Below are 13,213 nucleotides of genomic sequence, written 5' to 3'. Positions count from 1 at the left end.
ACCTCCTAACATTCCCTGATTCCTCTTTAAAGCCTAAAGTGTTTCATGTTAACTCTCTAAAGCCCTTTTATCCCAGAGAATTACAGGTCTGTCACTTTACAGTTCAGGAAGGAGATGACACCGAGTGGCCTGAAGGTGTCTACTACGAAGGTACAAGAAATGGTGGTGTGGAAGAGGTGTCCCTCACCACAACCCTGCAATGGCTGCAGCGGCAACAGATCAAGGAGCTGTGCACTCACTCGCGCCTTGTTCTCAGCCAACCCAGGACGGACTGAGCAAACCTGCCACTCCATTGACACAGGTAATGCTCACCCAATTAGGACCCCACCCTACAGGGTGTCACCTCATGCCAAAGTTGCTATTAAACAGGAGATTGACAACATGTTGGAGATGGGTATCATCCGCCCTTCTACCAGTGCATGGGCATCTCCAGTGGTTCTGGTTCCCAAACCAGATGGGGAAATACGCTTTTGTGTGGACTACCATAAGCTCAATGCTGTAACTCGTCCAGACAACTATCCAATGCCACGCACTGATGAGCTATTGGAAAAGTTGGGACGTGCCCAGTTCATCTCTACCATTGATTTAACCAAGGGATACTGGCAGGTACCACTAGATGAACCCGCCAGGGAAAAATCTGCCTTCATCACCCATGCAGGGGTGTATGAGTTTACTGTGCTTCCATTCGGACTGCGGAATGCACCTGCCACCTTCCAAAGGCTGGTGGATGGTCTACTAGCAGGATTGGAAGACTGTGCAGTTGCATACCTCGATGATGTGGCCATTTTTTCTGATTCATGGCCTGAACACCTAGAACATTTGAAAATGGTTTTTGAGCGCATCAGGCAGGCAGGACTAACTGTTAAGGCCAAAAAGTGTCAAATAGGCCAAAACAGAGTGACTTACCTAGGACACCAGGTGGGTCAAGGAACCATCAACCCCCTACAGGCCAAGGTGGAGGCTATCCAACAGTGGCCTGTCCCAAGGTCAAAGAAACAGGTCCAATCCTTCTTAGGTTTGGCCGGATATTACAGGCGATTTGTACCACACTACAGCCAAATCGCTGCTCCACTAACTGATCTGACCAGGAAAACCCAGCCAAATGCAGTTAAGTGGACTGATGAGTGTCAGGAAGCCTTTATCCAGCTTAAGGCGATGCTCATGTCTGACCCTGTATTAAGGGCCCCGGACTTTGACAAACCCTTCCTAGTTACCACTGATGCATCTGAACGTGGGGTAGGAGCGGTACTAATGCAGGAAGGACCGGATCACAACTTCCATCCTGTCGTGTTTCTCAGCAAGAAGCTGTCTGAGAGGGAAAGCCACTGGTCCGTCAGTGAAAAAGAGTGTTACGCCATTGTGTATGCCTTGGAAAAGCTACGCCCATACCTTTGGGGACGGCAGTTCCAACTACAAACTGACCATGCTGCGCTAAAGTGGCTGCACACCAACAAGGGAAACAACAAGAAACTTCTCCGCTGGAGCTTAGCTCTCCAAGACTTTGACTTTGACATTCAACACATTTCAGGAGCTTCCAACAAAGTTGCTGATGCACTCTCGTGACAGTTTCCCAGAATCTAGTGGCTAAAAAGTGTTCTTTACATGTTATATGCTTAGTAGTATATGTAATAGTGCATGTGTTTATTACTCTGTTGGTTTTGCAGTTTAGGAGGAAATCACCGCCAGTGCTCCCACTGTTGGTGATTTGGGGGGCGTGTCATAAGTAGTTAGTTAAGGGTTAAGGTCTACCTGTAAAGGGTTAACACAGACCTGGTGAAACACCTGACCAAAGGACCAATCAGGAAGAGAATTTGAAAATCCCAGAGAGCGGGAACTTGGGTCTCTGTGTTCTTTGTTCTGAGTTCTTAGCCGTCTGGACCTACACCAGACCAGACGCTAACCAAGTCTGCTCATCTTTCTGAACTAATTTCTCCTATTCAAGCTAGTGAGTATTAGAAGAACTGGGTAATTGCATATAAGAATCCTGTGTCTGCAATTCTGTGTGTTTGCATTGATTATTCGTAATTTTGCCTGTATTGTTTGTACTGAGGAAAAGGGAGAAATTTCTCCAGGGATTAATAAGATTAGACCCTATGAAAGTCTATCTTGGATTCATAGAGATTGTGTATTTTTTCTCTTCTTTCTTTTATTCTTTTAATAAACTCTTTTAAGTTCAGGACTTGGTTAAGTTCCTTACCTGTGGATTCAGGGGAAGGAAGCTAGGCGCCACTCTGTGGAGACAAGAGTTGTCTCCAAGCAGAGAGAGCAGGAGAGGAGGGGGAAGTGGGCTGCTTCCTGTGTGTAGAGATTCAAGGGATTTGAATCTGGGTTCCCCAGGGAAGCTTGGGGACAGGCCGCAAGGCCAGACACGTTAACCTGACTGGTGGCAGCGAGAAGGAATCCTACCCTAAGGGTTAGGGTGGGGGGAGAATACCTGCGGGTCCCCTCTTTGAACCCCCAAGCTCAAAGTGGGGGTGAGATCCCATGACACTGCCTTTGCTGAGGAATTCACAGTTTAGATAGGGAGCTGTGCAGCCTAGAAATACCCTGGTAAGGAGGGAGAGAGATGCATGTCTACACTCAAGAGAGATGATGGCTAGGGAGCCAGAAGTCTAAGAGTGGATGCCCTCCCTGGACCATAGAGAATATAGGTGCCATTGCTCTGAACTTTGACAAGGTTATAAAGTGTTTCTTCTTCAAACTATGGTCTGTGTAGTTGTATGAATTAGCACACTGATTAGTCACTTCTAGAGAGTGGGTTTGAACTCCTTGTTTCATTTACTGGATATTTTTGAACATCTTTTCCCAGGAAATAGTGGAAACCTGTCCACTTTACAAAACCACCACAGTTAGTCTGCAAGACAGGTGTCAAGTTGGTCTAGATAAAGACCATAATATGCAATAAGTCAATTTACATTCATTGAAAACCCTGAGGGGGAAGATAAGGGTAAAGCCAGGCATTTGGAGAGTTCCTGCCTTAATTATTATTATCTACCCACTTTTAGTCCCTCATTCCAGTTAGCACCAAAATTCATTTATCTTACATTAATTTGCCAAGATCACTGGAAGCTTCCTTGTAGAAGCAAGAAATATAAATACCAAACATATCTATTTTATTAAACTGCAGCAAAATGTGAACTACCCAAAGAACAGTTTTCTTAGATCATTCTCATTCACTTCTTTACCCTCAGTGTTTGCATTTTGTGTAGAGATTGAAGTTTACTCCTCGGGGAAATCTGCACCACTGCGCATGTGCAGAATTTATGACTGTGAATTTATGTGCAGAAAAGTGATTTTCTGACACGGAAGCAAAGGCGAGTGGTCATACCACCCTCCCCAGCAGTATGTTTCGGGCGCCCAGGGCAGCTGGCAGAGAGGTAAATCACTGTGGGGCAGGAGGCAGGACTGGAGAAGACCTGGCTGGTAGCTTCTACCATGTGCTGAACTCAGCTGCTAGTCCTGGCTGGCAAGACAGGACTTCCTCTTCTCCTGCATGGCATCTGGGGCTTGGTCAGACCTACCCCCAGATTTCTCCCCCAGCTGCAGGAAGGTCTGCAAACTCCCCTCCCCTACCCCACCCCCACTTCCTGTACCGTACTCCTTAGCTGCAGGGGGAGTGATCCCTTTACAGGGAGCTGCTCCCCCATCTGCCCAACCCCCATGAATCCAGACCCACTCATACCCAGACCCTCCTGCTGAGCCAACCCCCCCAGCACTCAGAACCCCCATGATGAGCACCACTACCCCTGCACCACCCCACCAAGCCACCCGCACCTGGCTCCTCATCCCACCAAGCCCCAACCAGCTGCATCCGGATCCCCATCCCACTCCCCCAGCATCTGGACCCCTCCCACTGAGCCCCAACCATCTTCCCCTGGACCCCCTGCAGAGTCCCATTACCCTTGCACTCAGAACCTTTCCCCCCAACAATCCCCTCCACACCCAGATCCCTCACTGAGCTGCTCATGCCCAGATTGCCCCACATAGAACCCTCAAACCACACCTGAATCCCCCCACACTAAGCCTCTGCACACTTGGATCCTGCCTTGTTGAGCCTGCCTACCCACAGGGGCAGGCCTGGTTCTTGCGCTGTGTCAGGGTTGGGTGCAGCCTCCCCATTGAGTCCGTGTCCCTGTGGGGAGCCGCAGAGTGATCTCCCACCTCTGTGCAGCCAATGGCCTGTGCTCCCCAATGCCACGCTGGAGCCTCCATATTTATTTGAGAAATAAAATTTGAAGATTTTGCAGATTATTAAAATATTGTGCAGAGAATTTTTAACTTTTGGTGCAGAATGCCCTCAGGAGTAGAAGTTCATTAAAAACAGGTATGGGTCTACCTTTTTCTATTGCAGACAACATTCTCTACGTGAGCCAATTCACCCTGCTGCAGAAACATCTTTAGCCACAACAGCTGCAAATGTGTGAGCTCTACCAGACCTTATTCTGCCCACTACAAAACCTTGCTGGAACCATTTACAACGATTGTCTTACACTTCTTGTACTCAACATATTTAACTGGATTTGAAGTACTGAGGCCACATCTACATTCAGAATTTTAGCAAGATCCTACGCTGTTGGCTCAGCACTGGTGCTAGCAAGAATCGGAGTGCTGGTATAGACTGACTGCCAGGATATTTTCCTCAGTGTCATCCAGACTTGTAAAAAAGCTTCCAGAAGTGTTATAATTATCAATTTAAACACAAAAGAAGTCAAAGAAATGTTTCTATCAGCTACCTAACCCGAAAGCCCACTCCACACTTAAGTTTTAATACGACATAGCTACAGAACTCAAGTGTGAAAAATTCCCTCCTCTGAGCACAATAGCCATGCGGACTTAACCCAGCATAGATTCAGTAAATTCATGGAAGAATACTTCCATCAACCTAGATACCAGCAAAGATGTAGTGCTTGGGAAGGTTGTGATCCTACAGCAACAGAAAAGCCACTTCCATTGCTGTAGGCTGTATCTACACTATGGGGTTATCCCACCATAGCTATGCCATTTTAGGCCCCATAGTGTAGACATGGCCTAAGGTTCCTATACCAGCCTACCCACTATCCCCATAAATGTATGACAATTAGGAAAGGTTCAACTAGTTCAGCAAAATAAGTACCTGTCTACAAGGTCAGAGTTGGAAAGGCATTCGGATATTCTCCACTCAATGATTGGAGGTTTTTCCCTTTATGTGCCCCACTTGACCTTTCTTTCTTCCTCCCTAAAAATTATTAAGGACATGCAGTATGCAGTGTAGTTGTAGCCATGTCGGTCTCAGGATATTAGAGAGACAAGGTGGGTGAAGTAATAGATCTGAAGAAGAGCTCTGTTTGGCTCGAAAGCTTCTCCCTCTCTCACCAACAGAAGTTGATCCAATAAACAATATTACCTCACCCACCTCATCTCTCTAATGAAGAACAGTGTCCCACTTGTTTTAATTACTACTATTAATTAGCATACCTATCACCTGAAAACACAGCTGCTTTGACAGAATTGAGAGCTGCTATAAGCTGGCATACATATCACATGACAATGTGCTGATGTAGAATCAAGACCTGACCCAGACCCCTGGAATTTCAGGTGTGCTCTTGTTCCTTTTATCTACAGTTCCCATTTTTTTGTGATGCTCAGTCTCAGGCCCTATCTACAGTAAGAAAAATTTTTAAAAATGCCCCAAGTTCAGTAAAAACGGGGAGCCTTAATGCAGAAAGGATTTCAAACAAGAAAAGGTAGCCACTTTGTCCACAACAAGATGAATAAATTTATTCATCCTTGGACTACACTATTTGAAGGTAAGCAACACTGAAGTGGTACCCTCCTGGACATATGTACAAGGTTAGAGTACATTAATATTTTTTAAATGTCATTAAACAAGAAAATAATAGTAGAGTGGCCAATTTTCTTTCACAAAGTTTTACATCCTAGTAAATATGCAACCATAACCATGATCTTGCAAAGATGTTGAGCAATGCATAACTACATAAGAAGTCTATTGAAGTTTATGAAACTACTCACATGTGACCAGGGCTGGATTAACGCAGGGGCTTTAGGGGCTGCAGCCCAGGTAATCGGGCTGGGGGGGGGGGGGTGGCACAAAAATAAATCCATAATTATATACAATTCAGTGGTCACCAACCCATCAATCGTGATCGACTGGTCGATCCCGGAGCCTCTGCCAACCGATTGCAATCTCCGGGCTGCTAAAAGTCCAGCAGTGCAGCAGAGCTCAGGCAGGCTGCCTTCATACGTGGCCCCACACTGCTCCCGGAAGCAGCCAGCTGCTGGCACATCTCTGCGGCCCCTGGGAGGGGAGGGGAGGTGGGGGCAACTACATGCGCTGCTCCTGTTGCGTCTCGGTGCCTCTCAAGCGGGCATGAACAAAGCTCTTCAGTCAGTATGATTGGCAGCTAAGTCATTTATTTCTCTCCAGCATATTTCATTTATACAATTAATGCAGGCAATCAAGCAATTGCTAATTGGTTAATAAGGTGCAGACAGGCACAGCTGTAACTTCATTGGCTATTTAGCATCCTGGCCAACCCTCTAATTTATTATTCTGTTATTGCCTCCCAGCAGATAAGAACGAGCCTCATCCTTGAGACTTGCATGTCAGTTTCCCACACTCTTATGCAAAACAATCCGACACTTCCCCCCTTTTCTCATAATAAAAAAAAAGGAAGGCACAGCAAAACATTTTCAACTTATAGCATCACATTACTACAATCTATTACACAACAAAACTAAAAACAAATCTAAACACCAGCTGCCTAACTAAACCGTAACAATATCTTCCGCAATGCCCTAATTTTACCTATACATCCCTCCTCCAGGTAACGCAAGTGGCCCAAGGGGCCAGGAGGGTTCTGCCAATATGCAAACACCCACAAAGCAGGTTTCCAATAAGGGCTTCCACTGCAGCAACATGGGGCAGCAAGCAGAAGGCCATTGTATTTATGGCACTCTGTGCCAAAATCAGCCAAGGCCGGACCCACTTCGCCGGAATCCACCTGGCTTACTGTCTTCCCATTTCCCATGCACCGTATCTGATCCAGTTAGGCCACCTGGCCTTTGCCTCGCTCTGGCAGTTCCCTACTTTCTCATAACAACATTATCTCATCCCTCTGTTCTCGTAATCACGCAGCTGTAATTTTCCACCAAGGCAGCATAGGGAAATTCTCCCCTCTATTCCAAAAACACATAAAAAATTAACAATAACCAATTAAGCAAAACAAAACTAAAAGCCAAATAATGCTTCCTCAATCTATAAGGCTTATCCATAACCATGCAATTCATAACATACAACACCAACATCATCAAACAAAACAAACATAAATACACAAAAATCAAACACATAAATGGTGTAAATTCTGCAGGGTTCCCCCAATCTCTTTTGCACACCAAATCGTGACAAATTTCTATTACCAATCCATCCCTCATGTGTCAGGTGATCAAACTGACACTGAGGGGGGGGATTCACAGCAGAAAACACAACATAAACCACATACACATTTTAACAACATCACAATTCTTTCTGGCCAGAAACACATATCACAAACAAACATAAAACATAAAACATAAATTTAAACTCTATAAATAATTACATGGTACATTACATGCTACACAGCTAACACCAATTTTCTTCAATATCTAAAAAACAAAACAAAACTACCCCTACTGGGCAATTAATCATCATTTAAAATATACCAAAACACTATATAACTAGCAGGCAAAACAGGGAAATTACTTCATCAGGTAAATCATTTACATTAATACAATTGCTTCCTAGCTTACTCCTAAAATTCAAAGCTAATCACAGCTTAAAAATTTCTTACTATTAGCTTCTAATTATAAACACTAAAAAAAATCACCACTTATATGCCCGTAGCCTAATACAATTACAATTACATAGCACAATATACAATCTTCAATTAATGCAACAAAATTATTTATGGCCAAACAATTACAAACTAATTTCTTTGCCTACATGTATTTACAAAAATTTCAAAACACCAAAAACTTTTCTTTTAGCATTTTACAAAATTCAGCTATTATTCCCTTTAGCAACCACAGAGTTAACTTTTTACTCTGCCTAACATTACTCGCTTGTAGTTAATTACCTTTTCTATCAACTACACCCTCAAGATTATCAACCAGTTTTCCAAGCTTGTTGTCTGTTGCCCGCCGCCTGGGCCCGATCCTGTTTTCCTTTCCAAATACGCTGTCTATTATAATATAGGCCACATCTAATATCAAGCAGTCTACAACGCCAATAATCAGCACATAACACAAAATTAACAAAAATCTAAATAGACTAACAAAGGCACTTTACATAAAATTCTTAGGGTCACATAAATTTAAAGCCATTCTCCCAAATTACCTAAATTTATGCCTAAATAACACACTCCCCCTTGAGAATACTCAACAAACCCTTTGGCTGAGTTTTCTCAAACTTGAAAACAAAAACAATTAAACTCTAAAAAGCTGGGGCAATTAATTCCACCATCATCCTCCCCATGAACCCGGCAGGGTTCCGTATGTAAAAGCCCTAACCCCCCAACTCAACTGGTTTACATGCTGGGGAGGGGCACTGCAAATACTCACACTTCCAACCAAACAGTGTCCAAATATATCTCTACAACCCCAAATCAAATGGTACTCCTAATATATCTGTAAGGGCAGTGGGCTATCCTGGTGCTCAAAATCACTCCGAATGGCCATCAGCTGGCCATTCAAAACTTCAAACATACTAGCTCCCACGGCAATGCTTTCTCAGCCTCAATAAAAGAAGGACATATCATTTACAATACAATTAGGAAGGGCTACCATAATGGGGGGGGGCAATACATGCTAAAAAAATATATATATCCAAAACACAGGGCGCAGCCTGTAAAATAAATCCCAAAATCCAATTAACATCACATTTCTCAGCAGAAGTCCCAAATTTCTTCCTGCCAGTGTATAATTCTTTGCTTCTTCACCAGGGTCAGTTCTCAATGTCTTTTTAGTCAGAAATTTCTGGACTTTGGCAATATCAACAACGTGAATGTTTTTTCTTCTTTTCCACCACCGTCGTGGATCAGCTTCTACGGGGGAAATAATCAGGACGTGGGGGCTGCAGCGGACAAGGGAAAAATTAGCCAGCACGTTACCTTGTCCTTTTTTGCTGCTGTTTAAAAGCACAATGAAACTAAAAAAAAGTTAGACCAATCATCAGTAGAAAAATTCTCCTGATGTGAAGGGGTCTCTTGCAATAAAATCATGGATCCAGGCAATCAATCTCCTGGTTGCAAAAATGGCAGGGCTGCTAGGATCTTTGGGCAGCTCTTCCATACCTGTAAAAGGAGACAGCTAACACATTCCATTAGTGCCTGGCAGGATTTTGCAGCTTTCATTAGCTTTTTGGGCGGTTTTTCAGCTCTCATTAGTGTGAGCTGTGAGCAATATGTCCTTGACCGGGGCCAAAAGAAAAAAAAATGAGCTGTCTTCGATTAACTCATGCTGTTCTTTTACTTTCCCTGCTTGGCTTCTTTTAAACTGTAAATCCTGTGTCAGAACACCCAGTTGTTGCTGCTCATACCGGAGAAGCACAACGGTTTTCCCGGCACTGTCCCAGGCTCAGACCAGCCAGCGTGGGACGCCTTCTCCGGGCTCCTGCCAAAACAACTTACTTGCTTGTAGGTCCAAACGACCTCCGGGGCCACGGCACGAGCCTCTACCTGCGCCGTGCACTCCAACGTCTTCCCGTCCAGGGCTCGCTTCCAGCGGAGCACCTCCTCGTCCTGTGCCCGAAGGCCGGTCGGGAGAAGCCTCCCCAACTCCCCCTCTCTTCTTAATGAGTAAATCAGTGCAGCAGGGGAAATTCTTTCCCCCTGTCGGTTCATAATGTGCAATAAAGGCTTCTGTATTTTCTTCCTTGTTTTACTCCATACTTGACTCAGGGAGAAAGCTTCCTTATTGCCCTGAGTCACCGACTCCCAAAGCTTGGAGCGTAGCCGCTCCCAAACAGTTTTATCAAAGACTGTATTTGGTTTAACGAAAGTCCCCTTCTGTGTCCCCACCGCAGCGGGCGGATAACATATCAGAGGAGCCTTTCTCCTGCCGCTTCATAATGTGCAATAAAGGCTTCTGTGTTATCTTTTCTTCCGCTGATGCAGCGGTTCCCATATTAGCCGCTCACCTCTGAGCTCAGATGCGCCTCTCCTTTGGGACGCCCGGGCCGCCCTTCTCCAGCACTCCCCGCCGCGGCTCTTCCGCCTGGAACAGGCCACCGAGACTAGGCCACCGACACTTTCAGCATTCGATACGAATCACGTCGGATAGGCACTCCCCGCCTCTGGGCTCAGGCTCCTGGCCGTTCGCCTCTGGGCTCAGGCTCCCGACACTATCATGATTCAATACGAATCACGTCGGGGTCACCATTTGTTGCGTCTCGGTGCCTCTCAAGCAGGCATGAACAAAGCTCTTCAGTCAGTATGATTGGCAGCTAAGTCATTTATTTCTCTCCAGCATATTTCATTTATACAATTAATGCAGGCAATCAAGCAATTGCTAATTGGTTAATAAGGTGCAGACAGGCACAGCTGTAACTTCATTGGCTATTTAGCATCCTGGCCAACCCTCTAATTTATTATTCTGTTATTGCCTCCCAGCAGATAAGAACGAGCCTCATCCTTGAGACTTGCATGTCAGTTTCCCACACTCTTATGCAAAACAATCCGACAGCTCCCATCCCCAGCACCGTCCCTACAGCTCCCAATGGCTGGGAACTGGCCAATGGGAGCTGCAGCGGTGGCGCTTCCGGGCAGAGGCAGTGCTTGCAGGCAGCACATGGAGACATGCTGTCCCCCTCCCCCCAGAGACACACAGAGACATGCCAGCAGCAGGTTGCTTCCGGGAATGGCGTGGGGCTATGGCAGGCAGGCAGCCTGCCTGAGCCCTGCTGGCCAGGAGCCACCTGTGGGAGGTGGATAAAAATCTATGATTTAAAAAAAAATAAAAATGGATTTTTTTGATAAAATGCTTTTTGAGGAAAAAACCTATCTAAAGATAGTTTTAATTAAGATACATTATAGCTCAAAGATATCTCATCATGGAATAGGGATTATAAATTCTAATTCTATAGTATGAGACAATATATTCATGTAATGTTTAAGAAAAGTTTTGTAAATGAATTCTAATATCTTATGGATTAGGGACCCAATCTTATGGAGTTCTAGGGGCATCTGTATAGATTATTTAGGCTAATCTTTCTATCTACTCAATGGGACTCAGTGCTCAGTCTAGAAGATATCATCAGAGATGCTTAGTTTTGCAGTTCTCAAACTGTGGATTTGTGTCTCCAGAGATAAAAACATTTTTGCTGTTAACAAGCATGTTAAGTAAATAAATAAATAAATATTTAGAAGTGAGAAATAACAGACCTCAACCTTATGTGTCCCTCTGCACATTTGTGTACACAGAGTCAATCCGTTACCTCTTTCTAAAAGTGCAAAGTTTCAAAAAGTTCCATGAATAGAAGATTGTTGGGGGCAGAATCGATCTGGACAAGGAGAGCTACAAGTCTTGAGATAAATGTGAGAAGGGAGGGACAGGCAGTAGAAACAAAAGTGAAACTTTTTGAGCAGCATATTCCAGAAGTCTGGAGGTCTTTCTGAGTGTAGCCTTCATTGATTTGAGATCTACCATCCCATTCTTTCACTAGAAAACCTATAATGGCAGCAGCCCGTAAAAGAAACCCAATTTGGGAATAAGAACCATTCAAGAAATATATGTTTGTTGATGAGGTTTTAAAGAAAGTCACACCAGTGGACTGGTGGAAGTCACTTAAGCACTTGGATTCAGAGACTGCTGAAGTGATAATCTCACTTTTAACAACAGTAGCTTCTTCTGCCGGTGTAGAAAGAATATTTTCTTCCTTTGGAATAATTCATTACAAATTGAGAAATTGTTTGGGACCTAAAAAAGCAGAAAAGCTTGTTTTTCTTTTCCAGATTATGAACAAACAGGAAAATGAAGGTGAAGACAACTGAGTTGCTGCAGAAGCCAATATTTTAAGTTTCTCGTGTTGACCTGGCTGACACAGTTGATTTAATTTTTTTTGTTAAATATTTCATTTAACTATTTTAGTTAAAAACAATTTTAACAAAAACAAACCTGATTTTAAAAAACTTGAATGTTTAACTAAATTCAAAAATTCATATGCTTGTTTTGTTAAAATAGTATATGTTTGTGTTGAAGAAAAAAATCCAGAATACATAACATTGTTGTTTTAGTTAAATAAAACAATTGAAATGTCTGTCTGGTGATGTTCTCCTCCTAATACAGCATGGCAAGAAAATCCTCCAAATATTAATAATTAATCTGTTGAACTGGAGATAGATATTTATGAAGTCATTGGCTGGGGAACTGCTTCAGTTACCTTTTGTAAATGAAATAACCAAACAATCATTCATTTTCTGATACAGCTGTAAAACTAATCTGAAAAGTTTTCAAAATAAATCACTTTAAAAATGTATAGTGTGTACCTTCTAAAAATGAAACATCGGAGTTATGAAGAATATGTATTAAGGTTATAACAACCAACAAAAATGCACCTTTATGTAGAAATCCATGATTAAATTGAGTCTTCCTGACTAGTGATTTAAATCAAATCCACACTGGCCTGTGGCAAGCACCTCCTGGCTGGAGCCTGCACCTCGCACCCCCTCCTGCACCCAAACTCCCTCCCACAAAGAAACTAATAAAACTCTTCTAAGATAAGAAGTAGGCTCTTTTGAATTAACTATATTCTATATGTTTTAAGACTGAAATGTAACCACAGAGCAGCTTTATGTTAATTAAAAGGCAAGTTTAGTATAGCATTAATAGCCTTGATGCCATAATTGTGATCATTTTGTTTTAAATTAGGAAAGAGACTTGTATGCGGGGCTCCCACAAAAATCTAACAGCCCCGAGCCCACAGGAGTGTTAATCTGGCCCTGCACGTCACTTCATGAAAACTCTTTGTAGGATCATGTCTATGTTTTCTACTTATAAACCAACTTATCTACAGCTTGTACCATGGTTCCATCTCTCTCTTCCCCCTTTGTTAATTACAAGTCACTTTATCAATTAACTAGGCTTTACAGTAACAGCACATTAGACTAACATGCATCAATGAAAAAAATCTCATTTTCAGATCACTTCACAACACTTTGCTAGTGCCCATATTTATTGTATC

The 13,213-nt window shown here is 43.4% G+C and overlaps 1 protein-coding gene across 6 annotated transcripts in view; it reads right to left on the bottom strand.

Annotated features, from left to right (window-relative positions):
- The window catches only part of RAB9A (RAB9A, member RAS oncogene family), a 57,202-nt gene that overhangs the window by 6,658 nt on the left and 37,331 nt on the right, over positions 1 to 13,213 (bottom strand). The gene's annotated exons all lie outside the window — the stretch shown is intronic.

This window comes from Mauremys reevesii, linkage group 1, assembly GCF_016161935.1.
Source record: "Mauremys reevesii isolate NIE-2019 linkage group 1, ASM1616193v1, whole genome shotgun sequence".
In the NCBI taxonomy this organism is placed as follows: Eukaryota; Metazoa; Chordata; order Testudines; family Geoemydidae; genus Mauremys; species Mauremys reevesii.
The sequence above is the reverse complement of the archived record's forward strand: the minus strand, read 5'-3'. Positions and strand labels throughout refer to the sequence as shown.